General features: G+C 44.8%; 1 protein-coding gene across 1 annotated transcript in view; it reads right to left on the reverse strand.

Annotated features, from left to right (window-relative positions):
- The window catches only part of RPL24 (ribosomal protein L24), a 432,745-nt gene that overhangs the window by 72,801 nt on the left and 338,687 nt on the right, over positions 1 to 21,257 (reverse strand). The window lies entirely within an intron of this gene.

A 21,257-nucleotide genomic window follows, 5' to 3' on the forward strand; every position in this document is an offset into this window, starting at 1 on the left:
GGGTATGCAAAGGTGAAATGGTCCCCATTTATGTGAACAGCTAATTGGGTCTAGATTGTGTTGAAGATGCGTCATCTGTACCTCTCACTGCAAGTGACCCTGCCTTGAGTATAACATTTTTTATTTGTGCAAGGAACCTGATAGTACTGTTTCCAGTTAATTTTCATTTTCTTTATAAGAGAGGAGAAAGAGTTTCTGATGAGATTCTGGCCCTTCAGATCAGCTGGATCTGACTGCCTGGCACTGCTTTTTGGTTGGCATTGACTGAGTCATCTCACATGGGGATTAAATACCCCAGGCTTGTAAGGGTGGCACGTGTTCAGCCAGTGCTTGAGCATAAAGTATGTGAGAGGCCTTTAGCAAGCAGTGTGGTGCTTCTGTGGCACTTGTGCCCTTCTGGAAGTGGCACTCCTGGCACTCCAAGTTAGAAAATTCCTAGGGGGAGGCTCTAGTGTTTGAAAGTTCATCTGCCTGGAGTATAATTTCACTGTCTGGAGAGTTCAATAGGTAATTTCATGAAAGCATCCCTGCTCTGACTCATTTTTCTCTCCTATGATCTTGGGAAGGTCTGGCATATCTGACCCAATTTAACTAGCTAATCGAAGCAATTCCTTTTTACTGAAGGCCAAGTGACACTAAATATTTAGCACACTAATAGTGTTTCCCTGATAACTCATGATTCTTGGAACTGTTGAATAGCTTTTATTGATGTGGATGTAGGCTCATCATTTATTTCACTGTTGCAGTAGAGACAAGAGACTCTGGCTTGGTTCCAAGCAGGACTATTAAGACACATGGTGCTTTGTTCCCAGGATGTTTCTGATTTGTTTGTCTAAGTAAGCCAAACCTCAGTAAAGGGCTACTTTTTGATTTTTGTGGGCTCCTCATCTGTCTGGAGTTGTGGAAGGTGGCAATCCATGATTTACAAGAAATGTGTTCTGCTTCTGGAGATGGAAAATGTGCATTTCCCACATTTATTGCTCATTTTATATTTTTATCAGAAAACAAAAACGTAGCCGGGAAGTACGTTCTTAGAGAGGTTGGTTGTGGTAGAACTGACTGTGAGGATACAACATAAACTGCTTGTTCTTCTTACCTGACAATTTGCTTGTCTGGTTGCCTTTCTTTTAAAAATCTATATGCTCTCCTGTGTAAGGGAAGAGCTGAGGCTGGGTAAAGTGCAGTGAACATATAAAGAACAGGTTCCTGCAATTAAGTATCTGCCAGAAATTGACCTGCTATTTCAACACATTCAAATCTTGCTATTGTTATCTATTACTTTTCCTGAGTGTTTGGTGATTTCTTTGTCTGAGATACTGATGGCTTGGGAGGAAATGCTCATCTGTACACAGAGCCTGTATGGTCAGCTCTTTTCCTGGCAAAATTTCCTAGCTGTTCTTGGCAGTATTTCTTTAGATCTGTTTCCTGATAGCAAAAAATCTCAAGGCAGCACTAATGAAATTGGGAACCACATTAGTGCAGAAGTCCTACACCTGAGGTTGTTTCTCTTCTAATAGTGGAATTTAGACACTGGTTTCTTCTCCAGGTACCTATCTCAGTCTTGCTGGAGAAGAGTAAAATATCTTGGGCCATGTTTTCCTAATGTCTGTTTTCAGCTTTTGTTGTAGAGGCTGTCTCAATAAATCTTTGTTTTACCTGATAATCTTTACCTCTTTATCTCTTAGCTCTGAAAATGTGATCTAGGCTGCTTTGAGAAAGTGATTGCTGTATTAACTGACCTGTATTTCACTTGTGTTTTTCCCCTTAGTTTCCAGTGAAAATTTTCCCTTCCCCTTTGCTAGTCAGAAGGCCTGAGGGGAGTTGACTAAAGTGGTGCTTTAGATTTAGAAGGGGGAGCAGACAACTGAAAGAAGTTGCACGTTGCTTCTGTAGATATGTCTGGATTGCAAGGCATACTGAAGAGTCTGAGTGAACTGTCGTGTGGATGCAGTGCAGAGATGCTTTTGCATGTGCTTGATGAAAGGCTGTAGTTCAGATGATCTGGGCCACATGGGTGACCTGTTGGTACCACAGTGGGTACCATCTTTTTCTAAGGTAGGTGTGGTATCAAAAGCTGTGTGTTGGCCCCAAATAACAGATTCCTTCAGCAGTGCTGAGTACTTGCCATTGACTCAGCTTGGGAGAGAGATAGAACTTGGGTCATTTCAGTCCACGGCTCCTTAGGACAGCCTTCAGTCCATCTTGAGGCTTTTGTGGGAAGGCCCAGAGGTACCCCGTAATCTTCAGAGCCAGGCTTGCCATAAAAAAGGACAGGGACTCCATAAACACTGCTATTTGTGGCTAGCCAATAAACCCTGAAGAGCTGAGCATGTACATCTTGTTGTTTATCCCCAGGCAGAACACAGGTCCTTGCCCAAGGACTTTCACTCCACTAAAAACATCCCAGTAAGCGATGCCAATAAATTTGGCATTTCTATAAGAAGAATTGGAAGTTTGAGGTCACAGTGATGAAAAATCCTGAGAGGTGCTTACAGTGTCCTTTGCACTGTGCTGCAGTTGGATTTATGGTGTAGGAGTAAGAACTGGGTCACCAGTGACAGCCCATGTTCATTTTGAGGGGAAGTCTTTTAGGAGCAGTTTGAGAAAACCCATCAAGATAGCAGCATGCCATTATCATTATTCATCAGTAGATTTCCAGGTGGCTTCAAAAGCCAGCATTAATCACCAGTCCCATCAGCTAGATAAGAAACCTTAAGCAGGGAGAAGGAAAGAAGCTCATCTGAAGAGACTCAAAGAACCACGGGAGCTCCATCCAAAGGCTATGCAGGCTTGCTATTATCCTTCCAGATGCCTGTTCTTTCTAAATTTGCCAAATAACACAATGAGTTTCACAATGACTGATCTATTGGTTATTCATGATCCTTCTGTAGGTCATTCGTGTTGAGTTCTTGTGTTTTGTGTGCTCACTTTGGAGACCCTGCCTGTGGTATTGCTTTTGCTTGCTGCTAGGATTACCAGGCTGTTTGGAGGAGCCATTGAACAATGCCTCAAAATTGAGCTTTTTCACTGGAAAAATTTAACATTTCTAAGCCCTAATTGCTGGAACAAGAAGAGAAAAAGCAGACCCAGACCAGGAAAAAATGCACCAGAGCAAATTGTGTATGCTACAATGGCAGGGAACTCTGAGTTAGACCCACGACTCTAGACTCAGTACACTTGAGGCAAAACTAGGGAAACCTTTTTTGAGAGGCAAAATCATATAAAGACATTTTGAAAAGCTAGTCATGAAACATTGTTGGTCATTAATGGATTTCTTAAAAAAATAAAAAGGGGGATGACTCAAACTGAGGAATAAGCATTTGTCTTATTGGTTTGAGGTTTTAATGGTGCTTAAGACATCACCATGAATGCTGTGATGGAGCTATATGAAACAAGTGCTCCTGCTGGGATAGAGGTGAGCAGACGGAGCTCAGGACATGGATGACTCATCAGGAAATAACTATGCCACTGGGCCACCTGCTCTGGTGCTTGGGATAGATGAATTTCTCTTAACAAAAATAAACATTGAAGGGAAAAAGAAAATATTTAAAAATTAGCAGATGATGCTTTAATGCTTTTCTTTTTTTAAATTTTTATTTTTACATAGTTTTTATCCACTTCTGTTCTAGCCCCTGGCTCTAGTTTCAGGCTGGTATGATTATTCATTTTCTCAAACTTTCTCACACATGTCTGTGAATAAAATACATGCATATGTAGAGTAAGTTTATAATATGGATCAATTTATTTTTGTATTCTGTAGGAGAATTGTATGTATATATATGCATGCAAAATGTAAGTATGTAAAATGTATTGTGTGGGAGTACATAAGGCAGCAAAACTCTTTCAAGAAGATGAATCTTTTTATCCAGGAGTAATTCATTACTTTAGAAGTTTTTACCTTCTTTTGTTAAAAATAGAAACTTTTCCCATGCTATTCTCTTGAATTTGCAAATTGAATGCACTAGTGAAAACCAAAGCACTATGAAGAATAAAAGTTGGGTTTCTTACAGGTTTTCTGTTCTGAGAATGACTGGCAATGTAGGCTCTCCCATGCCTAATGAGGATGAAGCACATTCCTTGTCTCTCAGTGAGGACACTAATGCTCTCCCTCTTTTTTGATAAATCCATAAATCTTGACATTTGTGTGAAATAGTGTCTTGCCATCTCTGCTCTCTTTTACCATAAGGAGAAGCACCCCAGGAAAGGTGTTTTGCATGTACCTTGTGTTACAGAGTGTTAACACTGCAAAGGGTTGATCTGCCACCTGGAAACCAACATACAATGCACCAGCAAGTTCTCGTCCTCACCCAGGGCTGAAACGTGTCTGTGCAACCAGTAGTGCAAAGGCAGGTACCTTTGTACTTTATTATAGACACAGTAAACAAAGAATTTTTGTTTCTTCTTACTTAGATGTCATAATGAAATTTTATTATTGCAGTGGTTTTATCTGCTTTCTGATGAACATGAATGTCGTTAGCCTCTTTCCCACGCTCTGCATCCATGTCTCAAGGTGCTCCTCTTGCTTCACGGCAGCCCTTCCTTTCCACGCTCTGTGTCCCCAGCTGGCAGAGCAGGCTGGGCTGTGGGGGCTGTGGCTGAGCCCGGGACAGCCGGTGGGAGGCAGCGCTGGAGCAAACCCGGCCGCCGGTCTGCGGGCGCTGGCTGCTCGCTCCCTGTGGAGCAGTCGGGGCTCTGCACTAGGGTTTGCTTGGATGTGGAGAGCAGTGGGATGGGTGTGCACTTCTGTCTACCTGGCTTTGGACACTGGGCATGAGTGAGTGAGAGGTATCTCACTTGTCCCTTGCTGCAGGGACAGTAGCAGTCATCTCCTGTCTGTCTGAGCGGGACAGAGCAGGAGCACCAGGAACATGCCTAAGAAGCTTCATGTGCTTTCTAGGAAGTTGGTGTAAAGACGCAGCAAGAGCTGTGGGGAAGGTTCCCTTCTTCTTTTGCCTTCCTGCTCCCAGGCTGACACCTGGACTCCTGTTTCCCTGCTCCCATGGGAGGATGGTCCTTTGCTCCCCAGATCTTGAGACAACCTCTGCCCCAAGAGCTCTTGTTTGAGATGCTGGGTGCAAGGACAAGTGCAAAAGGGGCCCAGCTTCAAAAAGATGCGTCTTCCCTGATCACTGGCTTGATATCTTCCCAAAGGCCTCCTGGCGCAGATGGGTGTTCAGGGAAGATTTGAATAAGGAGAGGGAGGAGGCCTGACAGCTCCATCTGGCACTCCATCAGCCACTCACCATTTGTGTACAGGCTTTATGCTCTGCTGTGGCATTGTCCTTGTTATCATGCTGGTGGCTCTGGTTCTTGCTCTGCCTGTTTATTTTTACTCCATTGTTGTATTTACTGCTCCTGAACTCTTTATTCTTGTTGGCTCCTGATAAATTGCTGTCTCTTATTAGCCTTAAATTACTTCCTCTTAACAACCTTTAATTATTTGCTGCCATCATATCTTGGTGCCACATCCTCTTAATTAGGGTTGCCATACTAGTAGAGACTCTTCTGTGCCTTTGTTAAGTCCATTAGCTTTGCTTCTGGCTTGTCTTGGCCATTCTCTCATCTTTTCCTACTCCTGCTTCCCCATCCACTTGTATCTTCCACTGATACTATGGACCATCCTTCCTGTCCTTTCCTGTTAATCTTTAGGATCCTACTGCAACCCTCTGGCCACCAGGTCCCTCTTGCCTTATTCTTTCACAACCTACATCCTACCTGCATTTTTTGGGCACTGGAGAGTGTTGGTCAATTTATTTTATTTTTTTCTTTCTCTTCTCTGTTTGCTTTTATGCATTCTTTTATCTATCTGTCCAGCTTCCTCCATCCTTCTTATTTCTTGCTTTGAGAGTGGTTTTGGTTTCTTTTCTCTGCTGGTGTCCCTACTTCTTTGGTTGGATGTACTTTGCAACTTTCTCCTCCCCTTTGCTGACAAACTTCATTTTGAGAACTGTTTTTTTCTCAAGACTACTTCCAATGACTCTTTGAGGACCCTTTTCCTGAGCAGCTCCCAGAAGCCTCCATCTTACTGTATTCAGTGCACCACATCTAGCTCTGGTACTTGTTTACCATAGAATTATGGAATGCTTTGGGTTAAAAGGGACTTTAAAGATTATCTAGTTCCAGTCCCTGTGCCATAGACAAGAACAACTTCCACTAGAGCAAGTTGCTCAAAGCCCCATCCAGCCTGGCCTTTTCCCCATTTTCTGCTCAGGCTCCTGCTTGGAGCACTGTTTCTGTGTTTGGGCAGTCAGACCCTGCCTCTCCTGGTGTTCCACCTCTATGGAGCTTAGCCTTATCAATTTGCTACAGCATCCATCACCTCTCTGCATTGTGCTCTCTGTTGTTGTTCCCAGAACTGAATCCATTTCCAGCATCACCACTGTATCCATCTTCTCTCCTGACTGTTTGCTAACTTCCACAAATCCTACCAGCTTTCCTTTGTAGCACCACCAGCACCTTTCCTTTTGTGTTGGCTACTACTGAAGTGTTGGCTGTGGAAAAAAAAATTGAAACTTAGGAGACTAGAAGAGGAAGGAAAAGTGGTCAAACCTAGAAACAGATAAACCTTGTTCATAGGTTGAGCCTAGAATTAATCTATTCTTCCACCTTAGTCTTTTTTTCAAATTCCTCCAGTCATAACCCATTGCTGAAATGTCAGGTGCCTGCTTCCGTCCCTCACATGCTGGTGCCAGAAGTCCTGCAGCCCCTGTGCCTCTCTCTTCACCCATGTTGAAAACTGCACATCCTGCAGCTCACCCTCCTGCCCACCCTGCACATGGGGCTTTGTCTGGAACAGCCATCCTGCCTTTCAGCACAGGGGCCAGCAATTTCCATTGTGCTGCCCTTTCTCTCCCAAAACTGGAGCACAAAGATTTCCAGTGCTGTCTGTGTTTTCCCAGAAGTGTTTTCTTTGCTGTGCCACATCTTCATGGCCTAGGCCATGTGCCTCATGGATGCAGCTGACAGGGGCTGGTAAGGCCAGGGTGTTTTGCTGGCACTGAGGAGCTATCTGCAAAGCAATCTTTGTTCTAGAGTCTCAATCCCCCCAGCCAGAGCTGTCAGTTCTCAGGACCTGTCTGCTTGCTCCAAGCATTCGGCAAGATTTCGGGAATGATTCTGTCTGTGTAAGTCATTAGTTTAACTAATATTGTATCTCTTTATTGTAAAAACGTTCTTTGAGGTTAATTAATGAGGAGTGGGAGGAGATAAAATGAACTCTGGTTTTGCAGGTGAAACACCATTCCTTTAAAACAAAATTCTTGCAATGTTAAAGAAAAAATAAACCCACTTAAAAGAAACCTCTACTTCTTCCTGTGGGGAGACTGTTTCCCACAGAAAGTTGCACCTTATCCTCCTCCCCCCTTCCTTTTTTTAAAAAGCAAGATATTCCCTGCATGTCCATATCTGTCTATCTTCAGTCTTTCTCTTAACAAAGTGATAACATCTTGGATCACCAGGCTGTACACCGGTGGCTTGTCCCTTCAAAACACATCAGGTGCATAACACAAGGTATGGAAATGCTGTGATATCTCAGATGGGGGACACAGCTTTCTGACTTCCCTTCCATAGTGCCATGACAGCTGCCAGCTCCTGCCACATCTCACAGGGCCTCTTGCACAATGTGTTGTGCCCCAACAATAAATCTCAGCAGGCTCTCAGGATGTCACTCTGTCTGTGAAGAAAGGTGCCTGAGAGTGAGTGTGGTGCCCAGCTCTCCCTGTGGTGCCCCAGCTGTACCCCAGGAGATGGGAGATTGCTGTTGCCAGGGACATCCCAGTGTGCTGCTGTGGAGGGGATGGCACAGCCCCCCTCTGCCCAAAACCACTATCTTCTGCCAAGGCTGGCAGAGACCTTGCAGACTGCAACAAGCCCTGGAAGAGCTTCCTTAGGTGTGGCTCCTGACTGTCATGTCCTTATCAGAAAGCCTGGGGAAGTTTGTGTTAGGCCTATTCTCTTGCTAAACAGAAGTTCAGCTTCCAAGTCGGTCAGCCCAGCTGAAAACATCATTCCAGGCGAGGGTGCCTTAGGGTAAAAGCAATGTAGAGAGACCCTGCAGCTCTTGCAGCCTTCCTTGTATCCCATTTATGATACCACCAGCCTCTTTTGGTGCTCAATAACACCTTGGCAGTACCTGAGCTAGTGGGGAAGGAGTTCCTGCTTGGCTCTTACAGAGGTCCCAGCTGCAGCAGTCTCACAGTGCATTCAGTGTTCTCCAGCTGTGTTAAAGATTGCTTTTTTGTTTTTCTCCACAAGACACATGCTAACCAGAAAATAAGGCCCTACTAAACAGGTTTGGAGCTACCTGGTCATTTTGACTGTATGATACACAACAGCCCTGAAAGCAGCCCCAGAGCACCAGTGTAGGGTGCCCTTTTCCAGAGGTGCCGTGTGCTGGTTGGGGTGAGGATGGGCTGTGAGGCTGATCATTTAGCTGCAGAAGTGGAGACTGGGCTGCTGAGCAGAAGATGGATGAATTTGCTCCAAAAAATGTGTGTTTGGCTGCAGCCCAGTGCCGGTGTGCCTTGGCACGCTGTGTGCTGGGATGGGTGAGGAGCAGGAGGGGCAGGCGTGGGGGGAGAGCCCTTGGCACGGCGGCGGAGCGCGGCACGCCTGCTCCAAGGAAGCGGGTGGGAGGTGATGGGAACCTGGGAGCTCTTGGTGGCATGGCTCGGCTTGCTCTCTTCTGCCCTGCCAGACCGGGGCCCTGGCACTCCCTGCTGCTCCCGTTCCACATTTTGTTGCTTTGCTTTTGCTTTTTGGTGAGCCAAACCTTGTTTTGGAGCGGGAGAGAGTGGTGCAAGGGAAAGAGATCTTCACCGGTGGGGAAAGCAGAGACTCGTTCTTAAAATCTCTTGTCTTCCCCTTTCCAACTCTCAGAGGAGCAGCAAAGCACTTGCTGTGTCCGTGCAGGAGCTTGCCTGGGATGCTGGCTCCAGGAGGAAGCTGTCAGACCCCAAGGTGCTCTCTTGCAAAGCTGTCCGTGGAAATGTGTGTATGAATGCATGGGGAGGGCCAAAAGGCAAAAACATCCTGTTAGTTCTGCAAGGGAAAGCTCATCATCATCACACAGCCCAGCCTGGAGCTGTGTGCCAGTTCCTGAGGCAGGCACAGGGATAGAGGTCTGAATGATGGGAACTGAGTTTGGTGTTAATCATCACAACATCACAGCAGACTCCCAGTGTCTCTAGTGCAGGGATTTTGGAAGAGTGACTCTCTGGTGCTATCAGAGGGCATGTAAATGCACGTAGAGCCAGCTCATGCACCCAGCAGGGAACAAGCCCTCCCTTCAGGAGGGAGTGGGTGGGCCTGCTTGTTGTCTGGGCCTGAGAGCTAGGAAACACCCCAACGTCAGTCCTGGCTCCAGAAGCAGGCAACAAAACTGGGTTGGTAATTGCAAGCCATGTGGGGATTTTTGATGGCCCTACCCCACACTGGTTCATTCCTGTCTGGAAGGAAAGAGATGTTTTTCTGCAGTGGGCAAAGGGGAGCTGTGATCTCCTGTGATTTCGGTCACATCTGTTTTACAGCATTAGGAGTGGCACTGGCATGGCCATCCTGGGGGTGGGGATGAGAGGTCTTAAATGCTTTCTTGGCATTTCTTTAGACATCAGCTGTCACCTTTGTGGCATGGATGTAGTAAGGGAGTCCTCTGCCAGGAGAAGTCTCAGACAGCAGGGGTAGCTCAGTATTGGGCAGAGGGGGGAATGCAGAGGTTCTGCCATGTCCCCACTCCCTCTCTGGGAAAGGCGGCTGAGGTGCAGCAGCACCCTGTCCCTTGGGATGCTTGGGCTTCTCTGTTTCCTTTGGCAGCAGTCCTGGTGACTGCTCCAGTGCTGTCCCATGTCAGTCATACACAGCTTCTTGGGTGCTAGTGTTGGAGTGGGTCAATAATTTCTTGTTTTGGTGGCAAGGTGCCTGCACATGGTTGGGAGAAAAAAATCTTGTTTTCCTGAAGACTGTTTCCCTGAACAGAGTGCCCAGCCCTTAATGCACGACCTGTCTCCACCAAGGAGGGCTTGACACTGATCCATCCAAGGTTTCCAAGCACTGGTGCCAGCTTTTGCAGGACAGAGGACATCAGAAAGTGGTGGGAATGGACCCCAGCTCTGACTCCTCCAGGGGTAAATGTTGAGACACGAAGTTTGCCCCATCCTTCCTCATGCCCGCTCCCACTGATTGCCACCTCCTTGGCTTTGCCAGGTGTTGAATGGCCTCAGTGACTCTTCCCACACACTTTCTTTTTAAGGGGTTATTTTTAACCTGGACCCCTTCAATGGCTGCTCACAGGTTTGATCCTGCGGACAACTTCGGGGTCTCATGGGGAGACACAAGCCCTGCAGCTTGGGAAAGGAAGAGCAGCAGCAGAGGGAGGAAGGAGATGGGGGGAAGAAGCTGGCTGCTGTGCTCCAGTCACCTTCTCCCAGATTGCTTGGTGAGGGGCTTGGCTGGAGATTGTTTGGCCCATCAAGGCAAAGTGATGCTGGCTCAAGGAGCACTGAAGCCTGCTGGATCTGGGTGGTGGTTTGAGATCTGATATGGTGAAATCCTGAGAGCCTTGTGGGGATGTGAAGGGAGGTGAGGGTTTTTGACTGGCTGTAGAAAGGTGTGGAGGGCCTTCCTCGTGTTTCTGAGAGGTTATAGCAAGTGCAGAGGGTGAACAAAACTACTCACTTGGTAAGACAAGGCTATAATTAAAGCCTTTCAACCTCCTTGCCTGACCTAATTTTTTTTAAATCGAATCTTACCTACTTTTAAACTTTGCCTTACCCAAGGATAAATGCAAAGTAATGCAATTAGGTTCAATGAAAACTGATCAGTGATAAAAATCTGATTTGATCTCCTATAAAGTGGTGGTCTTCCTGCGGCTTCCTTGCCCTAGCGAAACCTAAGTTGCCAGGGGGACCTTTGCCTCATCTATCACTCAAAAATATAATTTCCCTTTACTTTTAACACCCAAAACCTCCAGCCAAGCAAATAACTAGCGTGCATAAAGCTTGCACCAAACAAACCAGGACAATTTCCCCACCATTGCAATTAACTTCCAACACTGTTCCTCACTCTCAAATAGCTGGGATATTCTTGCTAGGTGACTGTGGCTCACCAGAGCCTTGAGGACTCATAAAGGGCTGCTCTGGCCACTTTTCCTACAGCAAATCATTTTTTTCCTTCCCCAGGAAAGGATTCCATTTTAGGTGTGAGTACATGTCCCTGAGTAGCAAGGGCTCATCTCTGCCTGTGAGAGTGGAGGTGGAGCTGGCTCTCCTTGGTGCCCATGTGTTGGAGGCACAGCAGCATAAGGTGTGGGATATCCCTTTGGTGACTTGGAGTCAGATGTCCTGGCTGTGCCCCCTCCCAGCTTCTGAAACACCCCTGGCTCACTCGTGGGCAGGGCAGGCTGAGGAGCAGAAAAGCCCCTGATGCTGTATAAACACTGCTCAGCTGTAACTAAAACATTGGTGTGCTCTCAACACTGTTTTGGTCACAAATCTGAAACACAGTCCCGCCGGAGCTGCTATGAAGCAAATATCCCAATCAAAACATGTACACCTCTTATTTCCAATGAGGAGGCTAAGTAAGAGCTTTTATCCTGGTGTTTTGTCACAAAAGGACAAAAGATGGATGAGATTTGTAGGTAAAAACATAATATTTCATTAAACCAACTGTTATAAATGCAAAAAAATAAGACACTCTTTTTGGAATAGGGCAATTCTTTGGTTTTGGGCTGTAGGCATGACAAGTAGGTTTTTTTCTACCTTTACCAATTAGCTTAATAAAAGACAGGTTTGCAATCATGTACTCAGAGCAGGTGGCTGCCTCTGTACACTGAGGCTACAAGGAGGTAAGAGGTATAAAAGCAACACCTGAAGAGGAGGAGACCTACAAGAATACTGTGAGTGTTTAAATCAGGTCAAAGAAATGAACAAATTAACTTGTCAAATTCAATAACTCAACGTGGCATGTAATCCAAAGTTCAGCTCTGTATAGGTTTTTATTGTTTGCTCAGGATCAACTGCTCCAGTACCTTGCTGTTGTTTGTGTTTCTTTTGAGTGTGTTAGTGCTGTTATTCCAAAGAAGTAATGAAACTGCAAGAACTGGACTTTGGGTTTACACTGTTTGTGCTTGGGAGTTGAAATTTTTAAATGGAATTTGTCTTTATCACCTAGAGAGAGAGAGTGTGTGAGAGAGAACAAGCGAGAGGCAGAGTTTTACATATCTACATCATCATGAATTTCAAAGGGCTTTACAAATCCTACTCTTCCAAAATCTACTAAAATGCTGTGCTTTGCATATGATTATATGAAGCTCATTAGTAAGAGTACTAATGAGCCTCTACACACCCGAGGCAGATAAATGAGGTTCCAGAGTAAAATGATTTGCTTAAGGTCAGACTCCTGAAAGTTGACAGCAGAGCTGGAAATAGAAACTATTGTTTCCCAGTCCCTTGTACCATATTCCCACGGATGGAATGTGAGGTGTTTTTTTTTTTTTTTAAGATGAAAACACGGCTGTTTGTTCATGCTGTTTCATTTCTTCTGTCTTCAATGTAATCTTCACAAATGCAAATGTCCTGACCTAGAGCTATATAAGGCCTTCATTAAAGCCTCCCCACAACACCAGCCTTCATGCAATTGTATAAAGCAGAAGGGGTAGCCCAATTTAACAATTCCCACGCCTCATAAAATGATTGGCCTAGTTTCTTTAAAGTGGGTTAAAGCCATAGCCCCCAACGTGATTGAACACGGAAGCCACACTGTTAATTGTCTATCTTCTGCCATTAAGGTACTGAGTTACTGGGGAGTGAGGCAAACAGTGTTTGTCTTTCATGCACTAATAGACAATTTTGCATGTTTTTTTATCTTTATTTTCAGTCTGCAATGGAGCACACTGACCTTCCTCCTCCCTTCTCCCTTGAGGAGCTGTAATTGGGATGGGGATGAGTGCAGGGAGGTGTAGAACTGGTGCTGCACAAGAGGAGCACCAGTGTTGGCCTCGTGGCTCTGTCCTGGACATGGGCAGCCACTGAAACACCCTGTGCCCACTCTGTACAGAGAAACTGGGCATAGTGTTCCCACTCCTGGAATGAAGCAGGCAGGCTAACAGAGCTGCCTAGAAACCCCTGGTTACCCCATTCAGAGGGTACTGCACCTCCATAATGGTGTGTTTTACCTGTGAGAGGTGAAAACACATCTGGTCTCCTGCCCCTCTCTCCATGAATGCCTTTTCTTCCCTGCTGTACACACATGTCTTTTCCTCACTTCCCTGAACAGCTGTTGCTCTTGTCAGCAATTTAGAGTAAGGCCAGTGAAAGGGGTTTTGACAATTCTGGGCTTGCAGGAAGACTTGTGGCCCAGAAAAAAAAAAAAATTATATACACACACACACACACACACATATATATGTATGTATACTTACATTTGTATGCATATATACATATACATGTGAGAGAGAAAGCAAGAGACTGAGCCTGCCAACAAGCCTCCCATGTGAATATGTGTGTGTACTTCTTGGCAGGGCACATGTGACTTTGTGCCTGCACATTTTATAACATTCCTACACATTCCTCTTATCCTGAGCTCATTTTAAACTTGGATATCTGGAGACACAAAGTCATTCCCTGGGATGGCAGTGCTGAGGAAGCCATTGGCACCCGTGGCCATGGTTTGCCAGCCTTTGTGGCACTCATAACACAGATCATCCATCCCTGGGCAGATGTTTTCTCCACCAGCTCTTCAGCCAGCACTGGTAATGCTGGCAAGAGCAGCGGAGTATAAGAAGTTTACTTGTTGCATAAACCAAACAGATAAGTATACATTCTCCTCCTTAGCAGGGCTGGATCAAATGATGGCCACAGAGTTCAAATACCTCATGTTGATTAAAATAGGGGTTTTTTTTGTAGGTTATCTGAAAACAGATACTTCAATGCACTGAGACAATAGCAATAAAAGCTGTAAAACTGTGTTCTTCTTTTGGCACTAGCCCATTGTAAACAGTGAGCTACTGGGCTTAATGAGGCAATTCTGTACCATCGCTTTTAATAACTGAATGTTTGTCTCCCGGCTATTCAGGTGGGCTATTACTGGTATTTAATATTACTGGCAATGTTTTTGTATATTTTGTGCCAGTGCTGGCAAAGAACAAGGTGATTCTTCCAGATAACAGCCCTGCAAGAGTATTTTTCTGATTTTAACTGAGCAAAAGGCCAGGCAAAGCCACTGCACGCTTGTATTCAGCTTTGCCTTTTCCTTACAATCTTTATTTCAAACACTGAAAGAGTTAAATGAAATAATTACATGCATAAGCATGTTGATTCTAGCTTCTGTTATGGCAAACAAAAAATGTATTGACCTAAAAGGTGAATGTTGATTGAAGCAGAAAACTGACGTCAATATGAACCAAAGTATTTTGTATCTTGATGTTTGGCACATGAACACCACAGTGTATATATAGCATGAAATACTTAGGTTTATTTTAATTAGATGTATGATAAACTGTTGATTGTGGTTCTCATTTCAAGTGTAACAATTTACAACATGACTAATTCTGCTGAAAACCCAAAATTGTCAGCAACAATTTGGAGGGCTGAGCAAACTGTCAAATGGCATTGATGGGGTTTTCAGAGAAAAAGATTCATATACTCTGCTTAGTCTGCCCAAATTTTCAGGGTGATTTTTTTTCCCCAACCAGCATGCTTTATACCAATACTTCCTCCTCACTCAGAAATGTGCTTGATGAAGATCAGTCTGTGGTGGAAGATGTAGATACTTGGTTCCAGCACCACGATTCCGTCCCCTGCAGATGCGCTGGTGCTGGTTTGGGATTCTCCCCCTTCTCTTGCCTCCCACAGCCCAGACTGGGCCCCTTGCACAGGGTACCCCACCACTGTCAGCCTTCCTCTCTGTCTGCAGTTCTGTACTAAATAGCACTGAGCTATCTCCTGGGAGTTTGGCAGCTCTGGGAACACTGGTTGGCTGAGGACAGGGTGGCAGCAAGGTTGAGTCAAGTTGAAGCATTGTGGGTGGCTCAGAGAAGTCTATCAATGTGCTCACTGATAGCACATGGTGCTATCCAACAACACCATGTTGGAGCCACCATGTACAAAACGAGGGCAAATTTTTTCTTACCTTTCCACTAGACCCCACTTGCAGAGTGCAGAGATGGGTCATGCTGGTGGCAAAGGGGTTGTGTGGGCAGCTCCTGGCTCCTCAAAGTGAGGGATGGGGCTGTGTCCCAGACAGTGGAGGCGTTTGCAGGCACTGGGTTGGAGCCTGGGGATGCGGGTGTACTGGGACAAGAGATGGCCAGGAACTGGGATGGTGGCCTGAGGCGTGGGAAGGTGGAGCACGAGGGGGTGGTGTGCCTGCAGCTCTGCTAGCGGCCATGCTTGAGCAAACTACACTTGGAATTAGACTTGTAAATGTCCCGAGAAGCCCTTGGGAAAGTGCCCATTCTGATTCACAGGGCTTCCCCCTGTCTGCACGGCACTGTGTGCAAACCCTGGCCAAAGCCCTCGCTGCCCCTCCAGCAGGGATGTTCCTCCAGCCGTGAGAGCTGCATGTTCAGCAGCTGTGTCTGGCACTGCCTCAGAGCCTGCTGGTGAATCTTTGTGGATCAAAGCCCTCAAGCATGGGCTTGGGCTTCCCTCTGCATCTATGAATTGACTAAAGCTTGCATTTATTTTTGTGAGCCTCCAGTGGGGACTACAAGTGTGGATAAGGTAGATGTGTGTGCTCCAAAGCAGCACCCAACAAAAGAAAGGCAAGATGGATGACAAAAAAAGGAAAAAAAACCATCTCTTAAGAAGTTTCTTAAGAAGATCTGATCTTATACATAGGCTTGTGTTTTTTTCCCATTTCATTTTCCTCACCCTGACACATAAATGGAGAGTTAATGGTTTCACAGAGAGTGCTGCTCTTGCTAGCTCATTCTCCTAAACCCAGGGTTAGCTGGGTTAGGATAATGACTTGATCTGAAGGTAATTTGGAGCAGTGCTTTTTTCTCTGCTTTTAGAGTATCTCCCTTTCAAGCATTTCTTTTCCTCTCAGAAATTCTAAGGGAAAGCAACTTTAATTAAAATTTTAAAATTAAATATAAAAGAGGACATTCTTGAGATGCAGCCTGATTGTGGTAGTTTATGCTTTAAGAAGGAGATTACTGACTTGAGACCTGTAGTATTCTCCTTTTTCATAACTTGGCTACATTAAAAACACTGCATATGTCAGTAGATTTCCTTGGAATATGTTCAGGAACTTAATGAAGAAATAAATAATTGACTAGTTTTCCTTGAACCTTGATGGATAATCTGCAGGTTTTTCTTTTAAAGCAAGAACACATTTTTTCCAAGTATTTCAGGTATTTTTGCTATGCAGCAAAACAAGGGCTCCAACAAGCAGTTGTTTTCTGCTTTGCAAATCTTTTTATTTTGTTAGCTTGGCTGCCTTCAGGGAAAAAATTGTGGCAGACAAGACTGGTGTTTAACAGCAAAAGCCAGCTGGGGAATCCCACCGCCTCTCCTTCTGGGGAAAAGTGAGCCAGACATCCAAGTCAAAAAACAAGCTAAGTGGAGAACTTGCATTTTCCTTCCTCTTCCAGGTGGCTCTTAACAAAATTCTTTTTGGTGATAGTAATCCATTGCTTCAGGCCACTGACCATGGATGCGGGTCTGGAGGGAACCAAAACCAGACACTTCAGGGGAAATTTTATAGTCCATGATAACTCAGTTATGTGAGGTGGCACACTCTGGGTGTTTCCATACCTGCTACAATCCCTCACTTGAGGACTGAACATCCAGCTTCCTAAGGAATCACAGTGACAAATTATTTTATTTCCCAGTGTTGTGTGAAGCAGAAATTGGGTCTCCTGCATTTTAATGGTGTGCTGTTTGTGACTGCTTTTGTGATTAATGTCCCAAGGTAAAAAGCATCAGGATGCAGCAGAAGGAGGTGCTTTAAATAGAAAGCAGTCAAAAATGAAAGGCTGCTTCCATGAAGCATAGCTGTGCCACCTGGATCATCAGGAAGGAGCCTGTCCCAGGGCTGGGTGGGTGGTCTTGCTCCACAGCTGTGGCTGAGCTCTGAGCTCAGGATGCAGAGTGTGCTCAGCATGTTGCCTGTGTCTGGCCATGCAAAGTTATCTCGGTCACCCAAGGCATCTCTTACACTCTGACTCACTCTGCAGAGACACAGCCTGAGGAGGGATGGTAATTTTTCAAGGCAGTTTCTTCAGAGTAAAACCACACTTGAGGAAGCCAGTTCCTTCCCATCAATGAGCTCAGCAGCCCTGCACCAGCACTTCGCCTCTCAAATGATGCTTGGGGGACTTTGCCTGAACAGCACAGCCTGTTCAGAGATGAAGAACCCGACCCACTTGTCACAATTTACCAATAAATCAAGGTTTCATGTAGCTAGTGAACGAGGTGATTCATCCTTCTCTTGGTAGGTGGGTGATGTTCTTGTTGCTAGATTGGGTATTTCCCTGACTTCAATACTGATGCTGTGGCAAACTCGTCTTTCTTAGAGCTCCTCTGCATGCGGAGGCTGAGTTTGGATGTCTCCAGGCACAACACTGCAGGTTGGGAAGGATGACAGGGAGCAGCCTGGCAATGTGCTGGAAATCCTATCTATTTGGCTTTCTAAAGGTTTAGAGATCTCCTGTTCTTCCATGGACTCCAGAGGCAGGATTCCTGCTTAATCTGCTTTGGCTTTCTAAAGGTTTAGAGATCTCCTGTTCTTCCATGGACTCCAGAGGCAGGATTCCTGCTTAATCTGCATGCCTTCCTTTGCTTTTCAGGAAAAACTCAGCAAAGCTGCCATGTACAGGACAGTTTAAGGCTCCATAAAGCTGTGTCAGAAGCCAGAGCTGCCTGGCCAGTGCAATGGCAGGCATTTTGTCATGTCACAGCCCTGGCTCTGCCACTGACTGCACACAACTGTTGTATTTGGTGGCCAGATAATTTGGTGTGAGATGAAATTCTGCATAGCTGGAGTGAATCACAGGCTGCAGGAGCTGTGCAAGCACCAGCTGTGTCTTGCAGAGTGAGCCTGTGTTTTGAACAGCTCAGATGGTATCTTGCCTCAGGCTCTTTCAGCGCTGTCAGAATCAGTGCTGCTGGGTAATCATGTAGTTATCAGAGAGTAGATGGTTTGACCTAATTGTTCTGGTTTAAAGCAAAGGTTTAAAGCCTTTTATGAATTCTCATAGTGGTGTAAGTCTAGCTCATTTCTTCCCATTCAGAATAAATGCGAGCCTTAGGAGTTTAAATTCTATAAACTTGCTGCACATCCATTTCCAAAACTGATACCCAGTGTCTGTATCTGCAAATGGGCAGCATGTGGGATCCAGCCAGGGTAAATAACTTGTATGAATTATAAATAAGCCCTGTTGGTGCTCTGTGCTGGATGTTTCTAACAGCTCTTTAGCTGAAATAACATACAATCACATAAATATTTGGATTCTGCTTAACAGCTGGAATGGCAAAGAAAGCAAGAGCAAGTAATATTTTACAATCCAGTATAATCCAAGCTACACCTGCACCTTGCCTAATGCAAGTGTTTATGTACACTTACATGTAGATGTGGAACTATATTGTTAATTCTTGAGGTGGAGCTGCTATTGTGTGTGATATACTGGCTCGATAAACTGTTTGGACTGAAGTGGAAGAAACTGATCTTTTATTTGCAGAATAAGAATGTAATGATTTAAACTTAATCCTTTGCATTTGCTGTCCTGAAGAAATAGCACACTATTTCTGGTTATCTTTTGTTTGGCTGTTTCCTGTAGTGATATGTTTTGTCCCATTTCAGCACGTAAACTTCTGGATTGCTGTGCTTCTGGTTTTCTTGGGAAGCAAAGTGTGGTAGCAAATGCACAACTTCAACTCCAGCAACGAGTCAGCCAACATCAGCAGAGGAAAGGTGGTGGTCAGCACTGCCTGGGGGGCAGAGATGGCTTTGGCTGGACACCAGTGTGCAGCCTGGCCCCTGGGAGCCTCACCTGTGACAGAGCTCAGGCTGGAGACCCATGGCCACACACAGGGAGGGTTTGGGTGGCTGGGGAGTGTTTCAGGTCTTGTCAAAGGAGCACTTGGTGGGCTCCCATTCCCACTCCTGGGCATTGCTCTGTTTTCTGTTTCTTACTGGCTACCTGATGATGGATGCTAGTGCAGATGATGGGGACCTCTGGAAGTCTTTGCCCACTCTGCCCACCAGTGTGGGATACCGATAAGATTTTGCTGCTCTCCTTAACTCCCACCTCCTCCTCGAGACCAGGAGCTACAAAATGAAATTGATGAGAAGCAATTAAATGGTCTATTTCTCTGGTGTCTGTAGGCAACCTTATCCAGTGGAAGAGGAGGCAGCAAATGCTCACTAGTACTCCAGTCAGTTTAAGACAAGCAATTGACCACCCCCACTCTCACCCTTCCTTTTTTTTCCTATTTTTTTAATCATGATGAGATATTTCCCTTTAAAAGATACTTCATTTTCTCAGCATTCCATGCACTTCTTCATTTCCAGCAGGGATTAATTCCCAATTAAAACATGGTTTGCCAACAGCTTATATAACCCTGTAATGGAAAAAAAGGTTTCTTAGATGGAAAAATATTTGCCCAGAAAGAACTTAGCTCTAGGCTTAGAGCAAGCAGAGAAAGTGTGTGAAAATATTGTGAGTAAATGAAGGTCATCCTTCTCCCTTGATAGTTTTCTTGAACTGGTAAATAGGAATTTGTTCCTTATGGAAAATAGAGACATTGGATACTTGAAGAGGCAGAATGCAAATATGCACTTCTTCTTATGACACCAAACCAATCAATGCAAAAAAAGACAAGATGTCAAGGATGTAGTCACCAGTAAAATCCAGACAGCTGAAAACATCTGAAAATCTGTGGGGATATATGCAAAATGAAAATAAAAATAACTATGCTGGTTTGGAAATGCACAAGCAATGTCTGGTTTGTATTCCTTAATAGGGGCTTACATTTGCATCAAATGAATTTCATTACTTGCTACTGAAGAGTTCTTCCTAAGGGGCATGCATTTCCCCCTTATTAGCTCAGGTTAAGTCTTCCTGCTAAGTAGAGATCTCTCCACACTTGGATAGGTATTCTCTGATTACTGTAAATGCCCTAATTTGTGACTCCAGGCATCTGCAGTGGTCTCAAGTACCAAGGCAGGGCTGCAATGGACTTCATTCTTACAGCCTGCTTTGTATTAGCCGTTATCGTGGTTCTTTATGCCAAGGAGTCTGGGGGTTAGAGGTGATGTTTATACACATGGAGTCCTGTGAGATTGTGCTCACAGGTGAGTGCTACCATTAACCTGCAGAGAGATTTTATTTTGATGGAAAATAATGTAGATTTATATTCTGAGTTCCCCAAACTCATGCTTTTGTGATGGGAAGAGAACGGCAGGGATACAGGGTCCTCTTGAGAAAGGCACTAACAGCTTTGTGCAACAGCTCACTATTCTCTTTCTTTCCCCTATTGTCTCTAAAGCTTCCCTATGTGGCACAGAAATACTTTTTGAACGTTTACAACACACCCTTTCTTTCTGTCAAATATGCTCTTGCACCTTCACCCTATGGGCCAACAAGCCTGGTGGGCACAGTTCTCCACCCAGGCTACTTGCTACAGTTTTGCTGCCTTTTGGAGCTGGGTCTGGGTGTTAGGACAGTGTAATTCAGCCATGACAAAGCAATAAAAACAAACAGTTTATTTTCGTGTTCTGGCTCTTGGAAGACGGATATGCCTAACAGCAGGAAGTCATGGTTTACCTAAGAACAGGTGGAACCCAGACCATGGTAAGTGTGAGCTCCACTTGGCTCCAGACCATTACATCAACAATGGACTTAATCCACAGAAAACATCTAAGGGTTGCAAGTATGAGGGATCTGGAATTAATATGTCTACATTATTAAATTTTTTTTTTTATTTGGAAGTGATTACTGGAAAATGGTGATGTTACTAAGTAGCTGGTTTTCCTTCCAGCTCTGTAGTATTTGTATTCCTTTGCCTTGTTTAGTATTTTATGAGCATTTTTTCTTGGATTTGTTTGTAAACAAGACAGCAGATGTCAGGACCTAAAAACTATTAGAGATGTAATCCAAAACCTGTGAAAATTTGGATTATCTTGCCTATGAGATCAGATGACTAATAATCTAATAGGGATTATTATAAAACCCAAACCAGAGACTGAGTAACTCTTCCATGCTTTTACAGCAGTAATTCCAACTATTCTTTTTATCCATATGGACTAGGTAGTTG

This window comes from Serinus canaria, chromosome 1 (assembly GCF_022539315.1).
Source record: "Serinus canaria isolate serCan28SL12 chromosome 1, serCan2020, whole genome shotgun sequence".
NCBI lineage: Eukaryota > Metazoa > Chordata > Aves > Passeriformes > Fringillidae > Serinus > Serinus canaria.